The following is a 23,307-nucleotide window of genomic DNA, read 5'->3' on the forward strand; positions in this document are numbered from 1 at the left end:
CTAGCTGAGTGGGACCAGGTGTTTGTCTAAGTATAGAATCTTATACTGGCTCTGGCTGACCCTACATTAGCACTGTGGAAGTTCTGGGAAATAAAAAGTGGTAAATCATGGGATTTTCAAAATCACAACAGTAAAATAACTACTTGAACCCACCCATGAAATTTAACCCTGTTGATGGCAAGATCAGATTTACAGCTGAGGCCCAAGACTCTGTTGTGTCTCTCCTTGGTTCACTTTTTAAAAGAAGAAAACACATTAAACAGATAAAGATTGGTAACTCCAGGAAAATACATCTATTAAATTTCCCATTCTGATACTGAAGTGGAAAAAATAGACATGGTCTCTTTCCTTAGGGAGCTTCCAACCCAAAAGGTAGAGACACACAATAAACAAATAAACAGAATTATAACAAACATGATTAGTGTTATAAATAAAATTTATAAGAGGCCGATAAGGGGCTTCTTTTTTAAGGGGACTAAGGACTATTGAGACAAACCATTGTTTGCATTTTCAAATACATGTTGGTGACATTAACACAGCCACAGTCACAGAAGCCTGTGCTATAGAAAATGGTTGTCACTTTACTACAGTTTTTAAAGGTGTCTTTGTTTCTTAATGTCAACTATGACACTCATAATTCTCAGCAGAGAAGTCTAGTATTAGTGACTATTATATGGCAGGAAATCCAATAAATAAAGTTGATATTATCCTAAAAGAATATAGCCAATTATAAGTAAATAGTGTTGTTAAGTTCACTTTTTTTAAATGAGCGAGACAGAATTTTTGTATGTTTAATATTTTACTGTCTGTGCCTCTGATGTGAAAATTGAATTTTATGCACCACTGTACCATGCTCAAATACTTTAATAGGTTTTATTGAAAACAAGTAATTACTACTTTTTAGCTAGATGTATAATCTCAAATAAAGGAAAGACATTTTAGAATAATGTAAGCTTGGTTTCCAACAAGTATCAGAGAAAAAAATAGAGCTTTTCTACCTCATCCCTTTACATATGAGAGATTCTGCATATCTAGTTTAACTTATTTCAACCCAATAAGTACTTAGCAAATGCTAAATGGAATGAGGAGGGGGAAGAATGAGGAAGGCAACCAAAAATGTAATAATCAATGCCTATGCCAAAGGGAAATACAAGATGTCTAAGTCGTTATTTGTTATACCCACATCTTCCCTCAGCTTATCTCATGACAGACTCTGGTGGCTATGAATTCCTATTTATATCATCTTGACTATATCCCAATTTGGGAGGATTATTAATATATTAGATACTTAGTATAGTAAAAGAGAGCAATCTAATTTTTCCAGGCAGCCTTTCCTGATTGCCCGTACCCCTAAAATAAAGTTTCCTAACTTTGAATTTGATTAATAAACCATATTTAATCTATTCATTCTCCAGATTTGCCTATTTGGTGCTTCATGATTAGTCTCTAGTAAGTTTGTGTCTGTTTATTTTATAAAGTTCTCATGTCCCAAGGAAAGACCCAAAAAACCTCCCTTCCTCTGATAAATGTACCTAGATCTGTGCTGAAAACAAGACAGTGCTTGATAAATGCATACTAGAATGACTATGATGTGAGGCAGACTTGAGATAAAGCAAATCGAGTAAATGTGTTGCTCGACTACGACTATTAATGTGGATCCACATACCGATAATTCTAAGACCTGGTCATAACCACTCCCTGCCCTCTGCCTAAAAGGACAGACACATTTGGTCCATCTGCTTCAATCCTTCAGACCTTGAACAACTTCATTAAAGCATTGCCATAAAAATAGTTCCTGATTTCGTCTGCATCAGTTTCTTTGTCCTTAGAGATGAACAGCTTTATTAGAAACAATGACATGTTAAAAATTAACTAATTGCTGAATAAACAAACATTTGGGAAACTATTTTATATGCAAACAAGTCTCTGTTTCACCAACTATACTTTCTGTTTACTATCTCAAAATCTTCAGGATTAGGGGTATCTGCTGGCAAATAAGTTCATAGCTCCTTAAGAAGTCACTTGTTGGAATTGTTATTTCGGGCTGATCTTTGAGTCACAATCTTCCCTTTGAGTATAACCTTAATAGCCATTGCACATTATGAAGCCCCACTGGTAATTATTTTCTAGGAAGGAAAAGCAGTAACAGAAAAGCATCTGTTACCAGGAGCTGAGGCAGCCACCTAAAAGTCACAGAGCCTAGGGGCAACAGGTGGGCAATCAAATTTTATCTCTAGCAGGTGGAAAATTATATTTTATTTGAAATCTTTTTGCAGTTTGGACTGATATAGTGATTCCCAAAAGCAGAATATGCCCTCACTAGGCCTGAGCTCATGCCAAGAGTTATACTTTCCTGATGATTGGTCCTACAAGTACACATCAAAATGACATTTGGCAGTCTAGTTTCTGCATCTGTCTGGCTCTGTTGTAGGATAGAGGCCACGATGCCATGTCCTGAATTAAAAATACACACGATTCTGAAGAAAATCCCAATTACCAAAGGGAAAGAGAACCGTCAAAAGCTCTTTAAATTATATTCAAATTGAGCCTCCTGAATGGTGGTGGTGAGAAGGTGGAGAGGGAGTGAGGAGGTAAGGGAGGAGAGGGAGAAGAAAGCACTGAGGAGGGAGAGAGGAGCATCAGTGACAGGGGTCTGTTGCTCTACTTGTAGAACCGAGAGCTACTTAAGAGTGTCATTGGTCTCATCATAAAGCCTCAAAAGTTCTTCAAAGATTCTGCAAAGCATTTCACAGGGCTCGAGCATATCCTGGCTATTTCTCAGGATAGCCAGGACTCTCCTCTCTCTGGCTCACAGAAGCTCTTAGGGCCTTTCTTTCCCTACTGAAAAGGATACCATTAACGGGAGTTCAGCAATATTCAAGTGTCTTGTAGCTACTTTAATGTTTTGATTTTCATGTGAATTATCATTATAACAATTTTCACTCCAGATAGTTTTATGTCCTATAATAAAATCCTAATCCCAATTAATAAATACTATAAACATAAAAGGAGAAATTTTTATGTAACCCAAGTATTAAACCTATAAAAGAACAAATAGACCAGACACAGAGATAGAGCTTGCCAAAACAAAAATGTCATTCACATTTTCCAGAAGTATTCGTCTTTCAATCTGCATGCTGAACGAGTTGTTTTGCCTGTCTTCTGACGTTATGGCTCTCCTTCCTCTCACTTCCTCCCAAAACTTATCTGTTAAAATCAGTTCAGGTCTTTGAGTCTATTGTCCAAAAGCCAAAGGAAAATAGCTCATCGATTTGGAATTTTAACTCTATTCTTTTTTCTTTCTCAACAAATATTAAATGTAGCAACAGATATTTGGGGATAAATGTTGTGGTACCTCTTCTTTATAAATGCCTAGTAAAAGAGTTTTGTTATGCCATACATCACTTTTTAACACAAGCTGTTTTTGTGGCTTCTACATCCTGGCGACAAAGATCTCCCCAATGCGGAACAGGGGGAATTAAAGTTGATCTTATGGAATCCAAGGGAGGAGTCTGCTCTGGGGAAATAAATAGGGAATTTGCATGTATTAGGTGCTCAATAAATGGCTGTGGAATTAAAAATCCTACTCAAATTGAAACATGATTTGATGTGCAAAGATAACAGTTTAAACATTCTGCTAAGATTTGAAATAAACATTGAAAGTCACTATTAATGTTGGTTGAGAAATTTGGAGTATTATCATTATTTTCTAATAAAACTTGGAGATTTGATTCATTTGTTCATTACCATCGCAGTTTGAGGGTTTTATAAATTTGCCCCATGACCTGTTCTACCGAAACTAATCATAAGCCATCCTGCTGTTAAACATTAAGTTTCTTCAACTGGGAATAACTTAAAACAACAAGATATATCAAACGTTGGAAACATTTTAATTATTAAAATAATATCTTGGATCTACACCAACTTTCCATTCTGAAAGGGCTATCACTTTGATGGGCCAACTCTCATAAGCCCTTAGAATACTAGCATGATACCTGTTAAGATTTTATTTTCAATGTTAATAAAATCACCATGAAAATGTAGTTACATAGATTAATAGAGGAAGTCTCAACATTAGGAACACTATTCAAAGATTTCTATTTTTATATTATCTTTGCCCCCACACACTTAGGCTTATTTTACTTAGCATAGTCGTATGTCTTCATTAGCATGTTTGTCCATAGGTTTCCAAATTAAATGCAATTACTTAAAAGGAATAATAACACAGCTAAGACAGTTCAGATGATGGTTGGTTCCTAAAATAATTCTCTATCTTTTCCACCAGAACAATGTGCAGTCAAATTTGAAGAATATTTTAAGAGGCCCTAAATCAGTTAAGTGCTGGCTTTCAGGTCTTGCTATCTTGGAGTGCTGCCAGATAGCAATCTCTGAGATTGAGTCATTTTGCATTAAGAAAGCTTGTTCTGATGATGCCCAAATGACTCATGGCTTCTAATTCTCTTAAAAAGAGCCATGAGACCTGCAATGTTAATTACATTATGGGACAGAGTGGAGGAGTATTTAATGGAGATGAATCCAAACTATGCAGCTCAGGCTTCTGTCTGGGGAGTCACTTTGGAGTGTACGTTTGTCCTCACAGGGAAGGCTCTTGTTCTCGTGGCACCAGGGTTGTTAGTTTTTTACTTAGCAAATATATCTTTAACAAATAAAATGCTAGTTAACAGGACAAGAGTAATCAGAACATGTGTCAGTTGGCCTCATCTGGCCCAGGCTGCAGCAGAAAAGAACTGTGTAGAGCAGCAGCTGGGTGCTTAAAGTAAACACTGGGTACAGATTTCATTCTGAAAGGAGGATTTATAGAAATAGGCATTGCCCCTGAGTATGAATGATAAATCTGGTGGGCAGCCTGCTACAGACAACATTTGTTAGATGGAAGGAGATTTAACCAGACAGACACTACCCACATTCATCAAGGACTGTTTGATTTCTGTGTTCTTAAAGGAGTTTTGTTCAGTGAACCTCGTCTGGAAATACTGAGTTTTATCCACAAGAAAATCTTTTCCACTTGTCATACATCTGCTTTGATGGAACATGCATCTTTGCTGAAATAAAGGAATCAGATTTTATCAATTCAAGACCTATAGTCCTAGTTGCTGTGTAGGTTATACAGATATATCGGCCTCAGTCTCCACTTACCCAGAGCATACTTGAATCACTAGTGGTCAGATACTTTGAGAGGTTTCTTCCAGGATACATAAAATGTATTCAGCTGAGTTCTGTTAAATAACAAGGACAACCCCTATCAGCCACTCTGAGTTCTAGGAGCGTCTTAGAGACAGGAGACAATGTAAATCGGTACCAACTAATTAATCTGCAGCCTTGTAAATCTAATCTGTGAGACCAGAGCCAAGATTCTGGAATTTGTTGAGATAATAGCCATGATAAAATGGCCCCACCAGCTCAAGAAAAGGAGGAGACTGCAGAGTCTCTTTTTTTCTGAGACAGAGAGACTAACTACATAAGAGAGAAAAAAGTCCAGCCTCTGAGTCAGAGAAAGGAGAAAAGCAGAAAGGAGAATTAATGGTTAAAGAGAATCAAGATGGGGTGGGAAAACAGCGTCTGGGAATTCTAAACCTCTTTTAAGCCTATTCTGTCACAGATTTCCCTAGCCCTTGGGAAAATTACAATCATTTTTTTCCCCCATTTTATCTAAACTATACAAATAGTTAATAAAAATATTCAAATAATAAAGTTAAAGCATAAAGACTCCTTAGATGTCTTCTCTTGTATTTCAGGAATCTCCCTAGGGGGTCACCATTGTGATCAGATTACTACCTTTCCAGGCCTCTGCAGATGCTTGGAGAGTGGTGGCAGGGGAGTAGAAATCCAACTTATGCCCAGGCACCAAGGTATGTGCCCTGATATGAGACTGTAGCTGCCCAGAGAAAGTTATCACTTTTTGAAAATATTGAAGATTAGCAGTGATTCAGTACTCTTCAGGAAATTTGCCGTGCACTTATATATGTATATTTAGAGATCTCATTTAGTTTTGCTTTTCCAAAAATGATTAAATTACACCTGTCATTTTGTAGCTTGTTTTTTTTTTTTAACTCAAAGATATATTTTAGAAGCTTCTCCAGGTCATCTCTTTTTATCTACATTTTTTACATTCACCCATAACCAAGATTGCAAAAACACAATTTAGGCTATTGCCAACATTTTGCTACTCCAATTTCTATGGTAGACATCTTCTTCCATGAAACCATTTCCACAAGGTATGGTGGAGAAATGGGCGACTCAGGTGTAGGTTTGTTCAATAGAACATCTCACAGACAACAGTGGGTGTCATTAGAAGCACTGGAGCAGACAAAGCTTCTGTTGAGGCAAGAGGCAAGAGAGGTCCCCACACCAGGCCCCACACTTTAGAAGTCATTTTGTAGGACAAAGCTAATGAAAAATAGGTGGATTAAAGCAAGAGTCCCCAACCTTTTTGGCACCAGAGAACGGTACTGCTGTGAGAATCTAATGCCTGATGATCTGAGGTGGAGCTGAGGCAGTGATGCTAGCGCTGGGGAGTGGCTGCAAATACACATGAAGCTTCACTAGCTCGCTGCTCATCCCCTGCCGTGTGGCCCGGTTCCTAACAAGCCATGGACCGGAACAGGTCCACAGCTTGGGTGTTGGGGGTCCCTGGGTTAAAGAACTCCTGGGCATATTGGTCACTTGGGATTGAGTAATCTGTGCTTTCATCTCTATTCATAAGCCTAACAATCCACTCAAGTGACCAGCACTGCTCCACATTATGTGCCCCGTGTCTCAAAAAGGTCACTGTACCTGTGTGCTGAGGAGGCCTATTGATATGTAACCATCACAGGCCGACATACTCTACAATGAAACAGTGGTCTGAACAAGGGAAGACAGGAAAAGAAAGGACTTTCACTTGTCAAACCTTTCTTTTCAGATAGGATGAAGTCAGAGTCCTCTGGCCAGGGACACTAAGCACCCCTTGTCTTACTTCTCTTTGTGTTCCCAGAAATACTCATAAATTGCCAAGGTAGTCACAACAGTTACACATGGCAGCCTAGGAACATCCTTCAATATTAAAAAGTAATATAACTCTTTAAAAATTATATTACACCTACACATATATATGCAGCTCTACATATATTATGCAAAGAATAATATTGATTCTTTGTATTGGCAACTAGATGGACATTGAACAATAACTTTTAGTTTACTTTTATGAATGTACACAGTCCTATAAAAATCTTATAAACTAATAATATTTGATTAACTATTCAAAACATCATATACAATATTTAAAAAATAATTTCAATTAAAATTTTAGGAGAAGATAACTAATTTAAATTTTACCTTTTAACTTTATAACCATTTTATGTACTTAAAAATATTTTTGGGAGGCGCATACACAAAAATGTAAATTTTTACATTTACTTTAATTTACATTTTTATAAAAATACCTTTATATGCTTTCAATACAATTATATTTTTAATTTATTACTTTTAATAAGTTACATGAAATCTTAGTTATAACACGGTAACCTTATTAAAATAAAGATAAGAAAAATGAATGTTATAAATAGAGTAGTGTGTAAATCACACATGTCTTCATTTTATTACTCATTTAAAATTGCTGACCTATCAACAGAACACTCAGGCATGTGCAATTAACAATAGTTAAATTCAGTTCTCGCTATTTCTCAAGGATTCAGTTATATACACATATTTTGTTGTGTAAAGATAATTTATAACTTTTAAACGTTCAGATAGATGGTACATGTGCCTCTACTTGTGCTCTTTATCCTATGCCCTGCAAGTGGGCTTAGCACTGATCATTTCATTTCCTACATTAGATTTCATTTTATTTGGTATATTTATATTTGTATATCCCCTATTTCCAAAAAGTTTCAGAGGTAATTAACAATAAAAACATGTGCATTTATATACAGTGTACTCAAAGCTAAAGGCATTGGAAACTATAGTGTGTTTGCCAAAAATACCCACTGTGAAAAATTATTATCACCTAAAATTATATTAAAATATAAATCACTGAAAAGTCAGTGCTCAAAGAAAAGAAGAAGTTGAGAAATTTTACAACTTTTCATTTTGCTGCTGTGCTTTTTATTAGCCTGAACCCAAATGGAAGTAATCAATTATACAATCCTCCTTAATGGGATCACGTGGACCTGGGATCAAAGCCTGATTTTACCTTCTTTTCTTATTTACAAAATCAGAAGTCAAGGCCTACCTTTACTGGACTGTTTGGAGTTACAGGAGTTGATATGCATGCCCAACACAATACTGAGACACTGAAAATGTTCCTTCCCCTTCCCTCTTCCTTCCACAGCGGGCCCACTCCCGCTGCTTAAAGCAAAATACAGAGTTCCAATTGCAGCGCCTCCTGCTATACCACGCTGCAGAGTTCCTGGGAATTTTAATTCCAATTTGAGGAAATAAACTTTAATTTGGGAAAGTGAATATAACACTGTTTAGCCAGCACTGTTTTAAGCCTCTCTATGTATTATCTCATTTCATTCCAGCATTAACCCTATTTAGCAGATGTTCTAATGGTACTCACATGAAGAAACTGAGGCATAGAGATTTGCCCCAGGTCATAGAGGAAGTTCTGGAATTGAGGGTGAGGAGTGTTACAACCACTCTGAGTGGGAGAATATGAAACCTTTTGTGAAAACAAAAGGGTAAGTCAATACTTAGCGCATCAGACATTGATAACAGTTGAATTCATTAATAAAGGATCGATCTTTTTAAAGTATCTACATATCTTTAGCTTCTGATCCTTTAGCTTTCATTTAAATCACATAGAGAGAAGAGAATATTCATTATTTTCACAGAAAGGTAACATGATCGTTTTTAGTAATGCTCAATTGGCTAGATATGTTCTATTCTCATATCTTATTCTCGGTTGTTCTCCAACCAACACCTATCAGAGTACCAAGGCTGGTCTAACCATGACAAGAGCTGGAGCCAGCAATGGTTCTGATAGGTTAAGGCGGATCATTCTTGACTGAGTCTGATGATACCTTTAGCCTAATGAATGAGTAAAACTTAAGCCTATGGAAGAAGGCTCGGGTCCTTGGGAGAGCATGTAAAATCACCAAATCAGGAGAAACGAGAGGCGGAGTCAGAGGGAGAGGCTGTGGATTGGGAATAGAAAGCAAGATGAAGATGAGAAAGGTGGTAAAGTGAAGGCAAGAGAAAAGGTCAGTGGTGGGGACTGTCCAAACTGCTTTCCTTGAACACCAACTGTTCTTAGGGTCTTAAATGTATTAGCGAATATTTACTGATTCGTAAAAGACATTTTGGCTTAAAGAGTCAAGAGAAAGGAAAAATTCTCTGTGCTTAGAACTGATCTCTCTATCTGACAGCAGAGTCTAACATGAAGCTATCACCCAGTTGGTGAAAGCTCTTCTCCAAACACCAAACCAGTAGTAAAATTAATAATAATAATAATAATAATAATAATAATAATAATAAAATAAGTCTCTATATATCTAATCTTCCAAACCCAAACTTATGAAGTGATTATGCATCACCCTCCCTGACCAACTCAAAATTTTTCTCATGTTCCATTTTCCCAAGCCTCAGAGAAAGAATTTGATTAAAGAAACGAATTTATATATATTATATATATATATATATATATGCATATAGACATCATTTTATATCAGGATCCAAGGTCCTAATACTCCCTTTTGTCTCCTTGACTGGTGGAACACAGAAGGCAATGACTCAACTAATAAACAGGAAGTGACACACCAGAAACCAGAACCAAAGGTCTCTGTGAATCAGTGATGGCCCACTGCCCTCATCGAAGATATTCTTTCCCGGGAGAGCTTGGCTTTCATTGTGTACTGAATTGTGTCCCCTTAAAATGCTTATGTTGAAACTCTAAGTTCCGATGTGACTGTGATTTCAATAGGATCTTTAGAAGTTAATTAAAATTGAATCAGGTCATAAGCAGGAAGTCTAATCTCTTAAGACTATTGCCTTATAAGAAGAAGAAGAGGGAGAGGTCTCTCTCTTTCTCTGCCATGTGAATAAACAGCAAGAGTGTGCCTTTGACAAGGGAGGAAGAGGGGCCTCACCAGGAACTGGACTCTGTCAGAAACTTGATCTTGGACTTTCCAGCCTCTAAAAAGATGAGAAAATAAATTTCTGTTATTTAAGCCACCCAGTCTATAGTATTTTATTATGGCAGCCCAAGCCTACTAAGACAACTTTCAACAAAGATTTTGTCAGTAAGAAAATTAAGAGTCTACTATGAAACTGAAGCAGACTTGGAGGAAGCTGGAATATTTATAAAAGTGTCCCAACCTGGTATATAATACTAGCTGTCATTTGTTGAGTCATTCAAGTATAGGTACAGTGCTCTACACATATACACACACAATCACACTCACACATGCACGCACAAATGCATGAAACCACACCTATGCACATAATGCATACACACACTATTGCATTACATCCTCGAAGTAACCCTATCAGATTGGTATTATTTCCTTCATTCTACTGATTAATGAAATTGAGTCTCAGAAATGTTGATTAATTTGCCAAAAAATATACAACTAGCATATATAAGATTTCAATCTCAATCTCTTCATCTATCCCTTTAACCACTATGTTATACCGAATCTAGGCAAAGGACTACCTTTGGGGCTGTTTCAGAACATCTTTGTACTCTGTGCTTTCAGAACCAGTCAGAACCAGCCTGACCCCAGATCCCTGTCTCTCCTAGATATGTCCACTTCAGTTGTACTTTGGGCACTGGGAGGACATAAGCTCCTCAAATCAGGTCATGTAAAAGGCTTCAAACCCAACCTATACATATTCTCAGTCTTAACATTCATTAACAATATAAAGTCTTCTGAATATAGTGTGAGGAAAACTACAGGGACCCCAAACAGAAGTATTTAAATTTACATCTAAAAGAAATCATCAAAACATGTTTTCACAGCTTTTTTCTTTTTATCCAGCCTCTGTCATCAACAACCAGTCCTAGTATGATATATACTAGCCACACAATGAGCACATCACAATCACAGTCCCCATCTCCACTGCCAGCGGAGCACAATATCCAGTGAACAACTAAGTGGAATTCAACATGGTTTAGCATTGCGGGAGCTATTTCTTTACAGGCTGAGTAAAGCAAGCTGTCTTTCCTGAAACCATCCGTTTTGTCTTGAAGCAACATTGCAGGGCGGGAAACAAAATAATACAGTTAATGTAAAATATTTCTTCTGCTCCTAACTGAGTCTACTCTGAATGTGTGCCAAAGTAGCTATTAGCAGTGATTAAAAGTGTGAAATAACCGAGATGAGATTCTCTCAGGAACAAAAAGAGAAGTACCTTTCCACACTGGGCTCATCAACACTAATGAAAGATCAGCGAAAGACCCAGTCAGGTGTGGACTACAAAACCAGGAGAGAGACAGCTCAAGAATATTTCTTCTGATTAATTCTTCAGTTGTAAGTGGTATTAAAAACATCAAGCAGAGTATTTTTCATGTTGCTTTTTTGATGAGAAGCTACAAACAAAACAAAGCAAAATTCAACTTCATCTGTTGTAATTAGACTTCATCTTATTCTGATGGGAAACCAGTTTAAGCTATCGTCACTGGCATTGACTGATCCTAGTTTCACCCAGCTGTGGTTAGAACCTATACTTAGAACTATAGAACTCAAGTAAGAATTGTCTCACAATGGTGCTGCCTTAGCTCTTCCTGGAGGCATCCTAGATTCTCCACGGTCATAGGACTATCACTAGAAGACAGAACAAAGTACATCCCATATTTCCACCTAATTTTGTTTGGGAGTTAGCATCCTTCAAATTAACATTTGGGCTTCTGTTGCTGAAATAGCACTCATTCTGTGAAAAGGGTACATATAAGGCCTGAACTGATCTGTCTTTTCACAATGATACTTGCAAATGAAGTTAAATATGACATGTTGCATCTGTCTTGTTTGCAATGAATTTTTTCCCCCTGTGGGATAGTATCTGAACTTTAGGGCTGTGAATTACCCAATGAGCCCTGAGCCTATGTTACAGAACAGTATAAAAATGGTGGGAAATTTAGCCACAGCTCTTCTGTCAAGGTGGCACACACGTTTTGGATCTCATCTACAGCAGATACGTACACCCTATATGGGTGAGAGCACTGAAGATCCAGAGTACTTAGCAATGTACTGCCTAATAAGACTGGGATATTGTGTTTCCTGTTTTATGCTTCCATAAGGCTAAATATGTGCCATATGAGGTTAAAGATTATTGTATCTTAGGTTTGACTGCAAATTGAGTTAGCTCTTTACTCACTGCTATGCTATTGATCAGCTTTCTGTTGATCATGGAAACCTCTGAAGAACCAAATTGAACCACATTTTTCATTTAAGTTTAAGTTAGCCCGAGTTGACTTAGAAATACAAGATAAAGTTGATGTTTCTATTACCTTTGAACTGGCTTCCTCTTCTCAAAAATCAGTCAGTCAAAGGAAGAAGCAGCCAGAAAGGCTTAGGATTTTCCAAATTCAGTCAGATTCTCAATCAAATGTTCAGAATTAAGTGATGCCACAGAGAAGACCCATGTAAGACCCGTTTTTTATTACTAGCAAGTTACGAATCTGTCATCTTGAAAATTTTTACACAGGAGTCCTGGAACTAATCAGACAGTTATCTTTGATTGGCATAATTGATGTTCCTAGAAGTCATGCACACCTCTGGCTAAAAGGAGTAGTCAGTCCCAAACTTAGAATAGTTAGTGGCTTCTCTGAAGAAAGCTCAGGTTTCTCAGCAAAGATAATACATGTAATGTTATCTGACATCCCCATACCATAGACTCATACCATAGGCTTCATCAAAGTGGGTGAAAAACTATATTATAGTCTTCAAAGTGTATCAGTAAGTGTTTAGACAAGAAAATAAAAACCAATCTGAGTAGTTTTGCTGCTTGTATCAAACAAGGTGATTCACACAAACATTAAGAAGTCACTGAAAACCTTACATTACCATCTGTCTATGGGTCTATCAGCTGCTGCCAAAGGAGAATGATGGTTTCCCTCTCTTTTTCACTCCAAATGCCATTCAGGTGACTCTTATTGGTAAAATGTAGGCCAATCAAATGAATATGGGCAATATCATTTTCAGATTTCTAGCCATTAGGATACAAGTTAGAGTTTAGAAGATTTGAGAATGTTTTAAGTATCGATGAACAATATGTAACATACTAAGAAACACAAACCACCCTAGAAGAGGCAAGCAAGAAGGGTGCCAAAGGTGCCTATATTAATTACATCATTGAGAAGTAAAGGTGCCAATTATAATATGATCAAGATGGCAACTAGATAAGCAAAAAAAGAAAACTAATGGAGTAAGGAGGAAGGAAGGAAGGAAAGAAGGATGAAGGAAAGAAGGAAGGGAGGGAAAAAGAGAAAAGAAAAATGAGAAACTAAGAAGAACTCATTGGGGAAGAAAACATTACCCAAGGCATGGAATAAAACTGCAAAAGCTTTAAGTCATAGAAGAATTTGAGAATGCAAACTCATCATTTGGTGATTTTTTGATATTACCCTTTCTAGCAAGTGTGAGGTGATACGTCATTGTGGTTTGATTTCCATTTTCCTGATGGTTAGAGATGTTGAGCTTTTTTTCATGTATCTGTTGACATCTGTGTGTCTCTGAGGTCCTCTGCCCATTTTTAATCAGTCATGCTTTTTTGATGTTGAGTTATATGAGTTCTTTATTTATTATAGATATTAACCCCTTATTAAATGTATTATTTGCAAAATATATTCTCCCATTCAATAGGATATCTTTTCACTTTGTTCATGGTTGTTCTTCACTATGAAAAAGCTTTTTAGTTTGATATAATACCATTTGTTTATTTTTGCTTTTGTTTCCCTTACCTGAGGTGAGATTTCTAAAAAATGTTGTTAAGACCAATGTCAAAGATTTACTGTCTATGTTTTCTTCTAGGAATTTTATTGTTTTAGGTCTTACATTTAAGCCCTTAATCGATTTTGAGTTTATTTTTGTATATGATGTAAGAAAGTGGTCCAGAGTCATTTTTTTCTGTTTGCATATAACTATGCACTTTTTCCAAAACCAGTGATTGAATATGCTGTTATTCCCCCACTGTGTATTCTTGCCGCTTGGTTTTAGATTAGTTGACCATTTTACGCTTGGTTTTATTTCTGAGCTCTCTATTCTGTTTCATTGATCTATGTGTCTGTTTTTATATCTCTTATGGGTAATTATCTAAAGAAAAAAACACTAATTTTAAAAGATATATGCACCTCTATGTTAATTGCAGCATTGTACACAACAGGTAAAGATAGAAAAAGTGTTAAGGAAATCAGATATGAGATGATGGGTACATGGGGAATTTCAGATCTTGAGAACAATGGCGTAGCTTGACTTTTAATCCCCTATCACTCATTCCTCCCCCAAAACATGACATTAACAAAGAAGATAAATTCAGCATATTTAGGAAACTGAAGAAATGCAACCTTCAAATTACCTGCAACTATAGGGGGCGGGGGAAAGAAAAAGGGGCAAAAACAAAACAAAACAAAAACCTTGGCGCTCTTGCCACAGCAATCCTTTAGATATGAACCACAGAGAAAGGAAACCTTAAAAGACTCCATGTAAAAAAGCAGAAGACTACCTCCAGAAAGAGAAATTACAGCAATAAATGACAAAATAAGAAACCCAGATCAGGACTTTATAGCCTTAGGTGGGGAAAAGGATCCCGAAAGGGCAGCTTAGAAGAATTATTGCTTTCAGTAAGACTTAGATACATACAGAACTGAGACACCTTGGATATAACTCCATGAGAAAAAGGAGGAAACAAAAGGGAGAAACTAAGAATTTTTCAAAAATGAAAGACCTGCAACCCTTCTCCCATTTACCCACCATCAACACTAGCATGCATAAAATAAACTACACAGAAGAGGCACAGTAAAACTAGGAATCCTGTTTAAAACAAACAGGAATAAAGAATTGCAGATCACCTTCATATAACGTGAGGAAATAAATAAAAAAAATATAACTAAAAAAAACATTTCTGCTTTCAGAGTCTCTGCAGCTGGAGAGATCCCAGCCAGGCTGAAGGGAATGGATCTATTTGTCCTCCTAGCTCTTAGGCCCTCCCCAAAGGCCCTCAAAATGATTTGATCTACCCCCACCCCGCTCTAAAAAAACTTTCTACTGCTGAAAAGTCTTGACCAAAAGAGGTAAAAGCGAAAGTAAAGAAAACTGTACCACACAACTTCAAATTGTATTAAATATTTTCAGTTATGAATTTGGGGATGTGGTAAAGTGGGTAGAAATAGAAGAAAGACGAATGAAGTTGAACCTTTAAGTAGGTATTTCTGAGGAAGAAAATCAAAACCTTTGAAGAGGACTAATATTTAAAACTATTAAACCAAAAAAAAAAATCTCCCATATATAAAAGGATTGCCTCCCAACACATATTTTGTAGAGCTATTAAACTTTAGAAATCAGGAAAAAAATCATTTGTGTCTGAGGGAAGGAAGGGAGAGAGAAAGAGGAAGAGAAGAGAAGAGAAGAGAAGAGAAGAGAAGAGAAGAGAAGAGAAGAGAAGAGAAGAGAAGAGAAAAGGAAAGGAAAGCCTAAAGAGTGAGGGAGATTGGAGGAAGAAATGTTGAGAGAGAGGAAAAGAAAAGATGTACAAAGGCAGAGGAATCAGACTGAGATTTCTCTAAATAACAACAGTGACAAAGAAACTTGGGAGTATAATTTTCAAGAAACTTAAGAAAAGAAAACCAAGGATATTTATCAGGCAAAACTTCCCTAAAAGTGATAAAGACATAGAAAAATTTTTCCCATTTGCCAGAATTCAGGAAATACATGAGTATTTCCAGAAGAATCTACCAGAAGATGGCTTTTATCCAGCCAAAGGATGGCTCAAAATGTTGCAAAAGGATATATTGTGAACATTTTATATTTTAATTTTTTTCATTTCCATCTCCACATCCTTCTCTTGGCAACCATCAGTTTGTTTCTATATATATGTGTGTGTGATTCTATTTTGATTTGTTCACTTGTTTTGTTTTTCTTTTAGATCCCACATTAAGTGAATTCGTACAGTGTCTGTCTTCCTGACATTTCACTTAACGTAATACCCTCTAGGTTCATTCATGTTGTTGCAAATAATGATACTTCATTCCTTTTTCTTTTTGGGTAATATTCTATTATATATATGTATATTATACAATACACACATATACACACACATACCCTGTCTTCTTTATCCATTCATCTGTTGATGGACAGCTATGCTGTTTCTATATCTTCGTTATTACTAGTAATGCTGCAATGAATATAGGTGTGCATATATCTTTTCAAATTAGTGTTTTTGTTTTTTTTTTTTAGAAAAATATTCAAGAGCGGATTTGTTAGATTATATGACAGCTCAATTTTTAATTTTCTATGAAATTTCAATACATTTTTCCATGATGCCTGCACTAACTTACAATCCCACCAACAGTAAAGTAATGACTAAGGAAATCGAATCAATAATCAACCACCTCCCAAGAAAGAAAAACCCAGTATTAGATGGTTCCACTGGTGTTTCTACCAAACATGTAAAGAATGAACGAATACCAATCCTTCTTAAACTTTTAGCAAAAAAATTGAAGAGAAGGAAACCCTCCCAAAATAATTTTTTAAGGCCAGAATTATCCTGATACTACAGCCAGGTAAGGATACACCAAGAAAATACATACGTATGTACATACATACATACATATATACATACATGTTAATATTCCTGATGAATGTAAATGCAAGAATTATCAACAAAATACTAACAAACTGAATTCAACAGCGTGTTAAAAGATCATACACCAGATCAAATGGGATTTATCCTTGGGATGCAAGAATGGTTCACATATACACATCGATCCATGTGATACAGCACTCAGTAGAAAGAAAGATAACAATAATATGATCATCTCAATACTTGTACAAATGGCACTCAAAATAGTCAACATCTTTTCATGACAAAAACTCTCAACAAATTGATTATGGAATAAATATCCCTCAACATACTGAGACAAACCCATAGATAACAGTCAGTTGAATACCGAAGAGATTTAAAGGAGCATCTCAAAAGCGCCTTCCAGTTCTAACATCTCAAGAACCAATGTTTCTTAATCCAACAAGACTTTGAAATACAGAAGCATAAAGCAGATGATGAGTTCCTAGGGCCTTCATCATTCTAGAAATAAAAAAGTGTTAGAAATGGAGGGCGAGTAGGGTGGAAGGGGATCTAAGACACAAACTGGTATAAGTGCTTAAATGAAAGAGGTGAGAAGCAGAAGACCACAGAGAGAAAGCAAACAATTAGAAGCGGTTTGACTTCCTTCCAGCTTCAGGAAATTCAGAAGGTGTGACTGAGGTTCATAACAAGTTTGTAAATAAAAATTGGGAATAAGGAAAGTAAGAGACTGGCTTTGTGGTGAAAGGTTCTGAGACCTAGCCAGAAGGAAGTACTTGGGAATCAGTGAGAGACATTTCCAATTTAAGTCAAGTCATGGCATAGAGTTTGAAATGCCCTAAAATTGTTTATGCATTAAACAAAAGACATAATGTATTCAGCATCCACTCTGTGTCCAGCATTGTACCACGGTCCAGAAACACACTGGTGAATAGAGGCCAGCATGCTTACCCTCCTCATGTTCCCTAATGATGTCTCCTCACCTCTGAAAAGACCTGGACAAAATACTGATGATTTCACAACACAGGGGGCCTTTATTAACTGCAACCTATGCAAACACTTGTACATTATTACCAGCTCAAAGAAACAATGAATAGAAAAGCTTTTTCTTCCCTACTATAAGCCTCGTAGTTGGTGATTTATAGGGGGCAGAAAAGGGGGAAATTATTTTTGCAGTTTAGTCAGTTCTAACTAGGCTGAACGCATTTGTGAGCGTGCCCAGCAGGGCTTCCCACAGAAAACAAGCCTCCCTGATTAGCTTAGCTTTCTGACATTAGAATCTTCCAGTGGCACAACTGCACTTAGAATACAATTACAGACCCTTGTGACTCTATTTTCAGAACTATATACAGGCCATTTGAGTAGATGTTAAAGGGAAGAGAGAAATTATTGCTGGCTCTTTGGCATCTATAAGTTAGACATAAGAAATTTTAATAATTTAAGCTGCTTACTTGCAGAACTATAAGGGTGAGCTACCTCAAATTCAGAAACTCTAATTCCTTTTATATGTATATTTCCCCTGTGGGCCACTGCAGTGGAAAAAAAAAAACAACTCCCAATTCCCTACGTCCATTGCCCATCATCTACTCCAGTTGCTGGAAAAGACGCTGATGTTCAAGTATTGCCGTCAGCCATACTACTCCTTGAGATGGGCATGGACATAATTTTCTTCAGTTTCTTTTAGATACAGAGGGGGCATATCTGGGCACTGTACAAACATGCCGTAATTCTCCGAGGTAGCCTTCTCACTAATCCCTTTGACCATTTTTATCATAATAAACTTACTCAAGCCAATAGGGAATAAAAACCACCACTACTAAATCTGTACTTTAACATATGTGCACGCTGGGTAACCATATTGATATATGGTCATGTGCTTATATTTCAGACAAATAGTGCAGCTGTATCTTCCTGTAATAAACATCCAGGAATACAGAGCGAATTTCAGTTCGATCATCGTTGCCTCAAAAATCTCCAAAGGAGATTGATAACACGTAACTTTGGATTTTAAATTCTTAAAGTTTGTCATGTGTTAAAATATAATGTGAAATCAGGATGAAAGCCCCACAATAAAGTTGAGTTTACAGGAAGTGTTACAAAGGAAAAAAAACTACAACATCAATAATTCAACAACCTGGTAGATTAAACATGCAACCCACACCAGCAATGAAAATCATACCCAGTTTCTGGCTTTTAAGGTTTAAGAAAATTGTTTTTTTTTTTTTTAATTGTCAAAGGCAGCAGGAATATATCTTTAAACTTTTTTCTTCTGCTCTGGAATTAAAGAGAACAACAAAGGAAAAACAATAAATTTAAGAGACACTGAGATCACTTTACTTCTCATTAGGGCACCAGCTTTGTTAAAAGTCATATATAAAGATAAAAATGTATTCTGACTTTCTACCTCAAAATAAAAATAGTACTTTTATTAGAAATAATGCAAATATTTTTAGATCTTTAAAGAAGAATAAACTCTGAAAGAAAAATGTGAGAGGTGGTCAGCAAGGACTCCTAAAGTATAAACATTAAATATAAATATTAAAATATTTTTTAAAGTTCCTTCCTAAGCATCCAAGGCTAATAAGAACTTACCGTCTCCCCTCATTTGGTTACACTGGGGTTGAGACCCAACATTGTACAGTAGGAAAGTCAGATGTGGGCCAGCTTTGGTCTCCCACTAAATGGGCTGCCTCCTGACTGAACACCTACCATAGTTCTCCTGCAGTTGGCAGTCACTTTCTGTTTGCTTCTGTGGACAGGGCCATGGACAGTAGGTGGGTTAGGGCCTCGACGAAAACAATTTTTTCCAGTACAGGCTTTGTAAACATCTACACCAGTGGTTAGTTAACAGGCTCAGTAATTTTCACTGCCTTTGCTCAGCTCTGTTCATGCTGAGCAAAGGCAGTGAGCCTTATGCTCCCTTAGAATTAGAAATTTTGCTCCAGCCTCTTCTTGCTTTGTATTTACCTCAGATCAGCCTATATCATCTCCAAGACTGTAAACTTATTAAGGGTAGACTTACAGCCAAGCCATTAGGATTATATTCCCATTAAAATAAACACTAAATCAATGACTATTAATTTCAGCAGTATGTGGACTATTTAGCTGCCAAGTGAGGGACCAAGATAAAAGAGGTGAGTGGCATCTGTTTACCCTCTCTGGACTTTAGTTTTCTCATCTGTAACACGAGATGTCAAACCCTTCAAGAAACTTTGCTCACTTCTCCTCCTCCACTACAGCATCCCCAGCCTGGATCTGGGCTCCTCTGCTTAACTTTCATATTATCCTAAGCATGTTTTCATCAAAACATTTGCGCTGTTTTATGCAATTGCCTAGTTTCTCTCCCACTTCCCCACTGGGCTGTGATCTTCTGTGCAACAACTTTATTCGCTGTGCACCGTCAGCACCTGGCAACTTTCTGGGGAGAAGTTTGCAACTAAGTAGATGTTAATTAGATGAACTGATTGGAGAGCAATGGATGGGAAAAGATGCAAGTCCCACTGTGTCTGTTCAAATGCTTTATTTAATGCTGGTCTTGTTTAGAAATACAATTGCTCTTAGCTGTTAGAACAGTGCCTGGTACATATGAGGAAGTCAATAGATATTTGTTTAGTAAATGAAAGAGTACTTGACAATAGTTATCAAGGATGCTGGCATTGTAGTCTTCTAGGGAGGAGAAAAAAGTGGTATATATAAATATATCTTTTGTGTGGACAAAGACCGTACTTTGGGTACGATCAAATTCAACACTATAATTTACCCTAAACAAAGGTAAGAAAATTCTTTTCAGGCCAACTGTTTTTGGAAAATCACCCCTCTTTCTGGAAGAAAGGGAGAAGAAGAAGGAAAACCGGCCACACTGCATAGCGTAACAGAGTAGCCATTAATTACCAGTTATTGAGGAACTGAAATATTGCTCATCTGAATGCAAAACATCTCATTAATAATTTTTATGTTTATCACATGTTGAAACTTTAATATACTTATATGTTGGGTTAAATAAGATATTTTATTAAAATTAATTTTACTTTTTATTTGATTCGTTCAGTGTTGCTACTATAAACTTTAAGAGTACATATGTGGCTTGCATTATATTTCTAGATAATAGTACTGATATAGCATCTATTAAAATTTTTTTTGCTATTATACTATTTCTATCTTTTGTAACAAAACTTTGGAATTTATGACAACGAAATCCACTTCATTCAAGAAAGCATTTCTCTCTTCCATCTTTCCAAGTTAACTCAACCAAGACCTACTCAATCAAGACAGTGCCATCTACTGAGAGAAAATAATAATAGTCCTGGAAACAATTTTACTATTTGAGTCCTGGAGTTTCTCTCCTGTTCATATTTATAATTAAGCAAAAATGTAGTGAGCCCAGAGTAAGATCATTGTTAAGAATGTCTGCATTTTAACTTCTGATGTCTCCGTTTACACAACTGGCTACTTTCCTTCTCTCTTTATGTAGATAGCATAGGATGGCACAGAGCATGGCGGTGCACAGCTCAGCCTATGTTGGCACACTGCGGAGGTTAAGGGGGAGAGTGTGACACCAGCGTACTTCTTGTAAGAGGCACCGTTTATTATGGAACATCCCTGTCCTCACAGATTTGGGGCATTATAGTGCTCAGAGTCTGCCTTCATGTCGAAAGACATTTTAAATGCTTCCAAATGAAGCCTCCAAATTGATTTATTTTCTGAAAAAACATTTTAAACATCCTTAATCTTAACCCCAACTTTCCCAATAGCCTTCCAGGAGCCTTTTCCATAGCCAGACCAGCAGAATCTGCCCACTGAAGGGTGCGATGGGAGAAGGAGGACAGAGGAGAAGGGAGATCAAAGATGACACAAACTAATTCATGGACAGAAATTTTGAGAACCTACCCACCCACCTCCTCAAGACAATACTAAAAATGGAAGAAAGACTATGTTACTCTATGGAAATATATTTTCAGAAATTGCATCAGCTATTTTTGTAAATGATATTAGTACATCCCATGAGCTAGTTAAGAATCACCTGCTTAATTGTTCATAAGACACCAAAAGTTAATGCTGTACATTCTGGTTAATTATGTATTAAATGACTATGCATGTATACTTGTATGTGTGCATTACTGACTGTGTATACACACATATACTCACACCCATTTTCACCTCAAACATTAAGCATTCTTTTTGAGAAATGACATTCTAGATAATTTTGATAATTTCTTTTGTTATGGGTTTCTACATTTTACAAATTTTCTATAGGATTAAGGGGGAAAAAAGAAAGGAAGAAGTAGAGAGAGAAGAATGAGGGAGGGAGAGAGGGAAAAAAAGGGAAAGGGTGGGAGAGGAGGGGAAGGAATGGATGAAGAGGGAGGGGAGAGGAGAGAAGAGAGAGAGAGAAACTGCTGTCTCAAAACTACTCCTTTTGGAAAAGGAAGTCAGTCATGACAAAAGCCCTACTCTCAGCTTGGAGGGAGCATCGCAGGAAACTCAATAACACACTTGCATGGTCATGCACCCCTCTCTGATACCCCTAACTAAAGACATTTTCCCCCAGAAGGAAGGGGTAGTATCGTATGCAATAAAGATCTTTGTTTTTTCCCCTTTACATTCATTTAAGACAAAGCTTTTTAAGATTCTTCTCATATTGCCTAACCTATGGTCCAGCTGGAGACTCTTTTGGCATTTATTTTAATGCCTATTAGCCAAATCAACTTTTAGATGCTCAAAGGTAATAATGTTAAAAATAACAACTACAAAATTAATAATGGAGCTCTGTATCATTTCTCTCTACTGGCAGGCATCCAGGGATTGTTCTATGGCCATTGAAATCAATTCTTTCAATAATGATATTGACCTGCTAACCGGTGCCCAGCATTGCTTGCAGGAAATAGAATATTCTGAAGATTCTATTTACATACGCGTATTTTAGGCTTAAAAAATGCACTCGATGTGAGAATCCCCATCATGCATCATGGCCTACTGCTTCTGGACTAGCCGCATCGATAAGAAAGACAGATTTACATTCTGAGGATCTCACCAACCCATGGACTGAATACCGTGTTATGTTGATTGATGGACCTTTGTTACTCTGCCTTACAGGCTGTGACCATTTGAAATTTCAAAATGGATGAAGTCAAACATAACAGGCGTTCCCGGTCAATGAAGCGGAGAGACAGGATCAGGAAGCCAAGCATTCTGTCAGAAAAAGAAAATGTTCTGTCCAGAATAATCCATCAGGATTTCAAACCTCTGACAACATTGCATTCTCAGTGCATACAAAAGTATCTCTGATGAATCCAGACAAAACAATTGATGACATTCATTTGAGGTTTAAAATATGCAGCTTTAAAAACAATGATCTATGTATTTTTTTCACTCAGTAATTACACTTCAAAGTATTTATTCTAAATACATAGAAATACATGTATTCTAAAATTAAGGGGCTTGTTATAGTGTTGTTTACATGTTTTTAAAAAGAGAGGACTGGTTAGAAAATTACTGATTAAAACAATGGAATCCCATGAAATCATTAAAAATGACATTTTAGAATACCTAAAATATAGAGAGATAATACAT

At 36.6% G+C, this 23,307-nt stretch overlaps 1 long non-coding RNA gene across 2 annotated transcripts; it reads left to right on the forward strand.

Moving 5' to 3' along the window:
* Window positions 1-992: 992 nt before the first annotated feature.
* Window positions 993-23,170, forward strand: LOC107499271. 2 transcript variants are annotated; one of them, XR_004952054.1, is made up of 2 exons: window positions 993-5,870; window positions 22,529-23,170. It is a non-coding gene; the product is annotated as an uncharacterized LOC107499271 (long non-coding RNA). The 2 variants fall into 2 exon arrangements; XR_004952053.1 differs by lacking the exon at window positions 993-5,870 and adding an exon at window positions 7,447-8,681.
* Window positions 23,171-23,307: the final 137 nt, after the last annotated feature.

The sequence above is a fragment of the Rousettus aegyptiacus genome, unplaced genomic scaffold, assembly GCF_014176215.1.
Source record: "Rousettus aegyptiacus isolate mRouAeg1 unplaced genomic scaffold, mRouAeg1.p scaffold_m13_p_7, whole genome shotgun sequence".
Taxonomy (NCBI): domain Eukaryota; kingdom Metazoa; phylum Chordata; class Mammalia; order Chiroptera; family Pteropodidae; genus Rousettus; species Rousettus aegyptiacus.